A 3299-nucleotide genomic window follows, 5' to 3' on the forward strand; every position below is an offset into this window, starting at 1 on the left:
CAACTGATACTCACCCATGGGGTCTTACCAGTTTTCAAGAGAAACTACTTCTATGCTAAATGAAAAAGCCATTGTCCCAACCCCCTTGTGTCCTGGTGACCCACAACCACTCCAGTCCTCCCGAACCCCGTGGCCAAGGACTGAAGGTTGACACCAACCCTAAAAGAGGGTCTTGTAGACCCTGATATCAGTGTCAGGTGCCCATACACAGTATTCATCTACTTAATTGAGCAGGGGGGGGGGTCAGGTGAAATGTTATTTCTACCTCTCCAAAATATCTATTTTCTGTCAACATTCGATGCTAATAATGAAACTCAATGTACCCCAGGTGACCCCATTCCTCCAGTATAACACCTCTCAAGAGTTTTCTGGTACTTGCTGGTTCATTTGCTGCTTCCATAAAGATGGTGTTCCAAGGAAATATTGCAATAATATTGCAATAATATATCTGGTTTCATGGAGTTAAGAAGCCACAAATATTTGCTTAAGAATTCACAATTTTTTAAAAGATCTATTTTTTTTTTATGAATACAGAACTGGGGTACAAGCCAGATGTGCAGTGGCAGTGATAGGCTTCACCAGACACATAGTGGGGAACAGAACAGAAAGACTGACGAAGTATATTGCTGAGGGAAGCAACAGGCAGGTAAGGAGAGGTCTGCCTTGCTAAGTGGATCACCTCCTGATCATCATGTGGATCACCTCTGGGATGGGATCGAACTCACACTGAAGCAGCTTTGGGCTCATTTGCAGTGCTATGTACTAACCCGTTGCGCCACCATTGATGGCCAGAATTCACAATTTAAACTCATGCTTCTATGACACTTCTTATTCTCTATTACTTTAGTTCACAAAGTGCCATCTAAGGTGTTGTACACCTTGGTCCCTGTGCCCAGGGAATCTTTACGCTACTTTTGTCCATGCCTGAACTTGGAGATTTTCACCAGACTAATACCTTTTTATCTTTTGACACTCAAACTATGGGTTGTTTCCTTCAGGATCATTTCTTCCAGACTGATTAGATGAGCCTCCCCATAGCTGTCTTTGCCCCTCACTCTAACAGTCCATTGCAATTGCCCATTTGATGTAAACACATCTTATGCCATTTATCTTTAACACAAAGCACCATTCATAGCATACAGTAGGAATTCAAAAATCATTTATTGAATGAATGAGTGAGTGTCACAGACTCCATAAACTGCATGCATTGTCACCCTTCAGGACCCAGAAACAATGGGATCCCAGATCCAAGGGTCCCTGTCACCATAAGTGCCTGCTTTTTGATAGCTGACTCCTCCCACATCAGACCTTCTTCAGAGGACTGCCTAGGAAAACCACAACTTTCATCTTTCCCCACCCGAAGTGGAAAGCTGACTTTGTAAGAGATTCCACCCTTCACCCAGGGGGAATCAATAACCAGCTGGTGCAGAATATTAAAACTCAGTTCCTTTGTCTCTAGGTGGGATGAAGTCTGCAGGATGGAATTACCTGCAGGGTAACATTGAGAGTGGGGCTGGACCTGAGATCTCACATTTACCTGACCTTGTTCTCATGTCTTCCCTTTCTTCCTCCATCATTCATTGGTGTCTCTTATTTGACTCAGGTCCAGCCTCTCAGAAGAATCCATTCTAAAATAAGTAGACCAGTGAGTCTTCATCAAGCACCAGTCCAGACAGAAGAGCGTCATAGGTAACATCAGGAAGCAGGTTGGCTTGTGGTTCTGTCCCATTAGCCCACATCTTTAAGGCCTGTGCTGCTCTAAAAATATTAGATGCTCAATGATGCCTTTGGAGCCAGCACTTACTGATTTTGGCATTTTTAGAACAAGTACCACAACACTGTGTAGATCATTAAAAAAAAAGTAAAGGGTTATAGAAAATCAATAGCCTTTCCTCTGAAATCCTGGAGAAGGTGCCAAGTCCAGACTTCCGTGGAGGACTCTTCCAGTGGAAAGTTTACTAGCTGTAATTGTATGGTCTTTCTCAAATACCAAATAGAAGAGTTATTTTGAAAAGTCAGTAATGGATTCTTTATGTTAGGAGTCTTAATTGAGGAAATCATTGATTTCACCATTAATATTTTAACCTGCTTGGAAGATAAAATTGTTTTAAAAAGACACAAGTAAAAAAACCATTTATTTTAGGCATTTACACATTTGATCTCATTATACTAGTGGTAAAAAATCATAATCAGAGTTTTGCAACCTTAGCATTATTGACATTTTGGGACAGATAATTCTCTCCCCTGGGAGATGTCCCTGAGATGCCAAGAGCATCCTAACCCCCCATTACCACCCCATCCAAGTTCAGTTTCAGCAACCAAAAATATTTCCAGCCATTTAACTTATGTTCCCTGGGGGCAAAATTGTCTCTGTTTGAAGACCACTATTCATAGATGGGAATGAAAAGACAGAGTTTTGAGGTTCAGGGGTAGGAAAATGGGTATCAAAAGAAAACCCTATTTCTGTTTCTTTAAGTGTAGTTGTAAAGGATGAAAAGATGTCATTTGGATTCTGGAGATTATAAATAGAACCCTCTCTAGAAAGTGGCACTAAAGCGAATATTTGAGGTCTACTTCAAGACCAGTACAGAGGATTTTTTAGTTTCCTACATTAGAACAGAGGCTCACATAGAAAAGCTTGTTTAAAAATGCATGCCATGATTTGTTCTGAATGTTTAAAAGACTATCTGGGAATTCAGCAGATCAAATCTAACTACTGATTAAACAAATTTCTCCCTAACACTTTTGGGTCAGCTTCCCTTTACTGCCTTAAGGAAAAAAGAGGTCACAAACATCTGTTTTGAGTCCTTGGAAACTTGAAAAGATTAGAATCAAAAATAAGAAGAAAATAAACAAATGTTCCTTTACCATCTGTTTCCTAACAGTCTCTCACTTTCATATTATTGCAGTTGTAGAGAAGAACAGAAATTTTAGATCTTTTGAATTCCCAGAGTAAGCTAGTAAAGAGGCCTTTGTGGATAACTTTAAAGGCTATGAGGATTACACTAAGTCATATCTTGTTTTAAATCCAATCAAAAGAATGCATTTCCAGTCTCTTGGTGATATATATGTTTGAGTGAAGTCCATTGGCTGTCAAATGGTCTGGGCTACATTAGGCCCCCATCAAGCTAGAAAGTATCTAGTTTGTGTTAGTGAAAAGTGGAGAACAATAATAAAACCATGGATGCCTGGGATTCCTATTAAGTTCTTTTAGAAAACAATCTGAAAGACACATCAACTTCTTATTTTTTATTTATTTCATAACATAATAATAAAGTAGTCCATCCTCTTTGGCATCA

Source organism: Condylura cristata, unplaced genomic scaffold, assembly GCF_000260355.1.
Source record: "Condylura cristata isolate star-nosed mole 26May11 unplaced genomic scaffold, ConCri1.0 scaffold00004, whole genome shotgun sequence".
Lineage (NCBI taxonomy): Eukaryota > Metazoa > Chordata > Mammalia > Eulipotyphla > Talpidae > Condylura > Condylura cristata.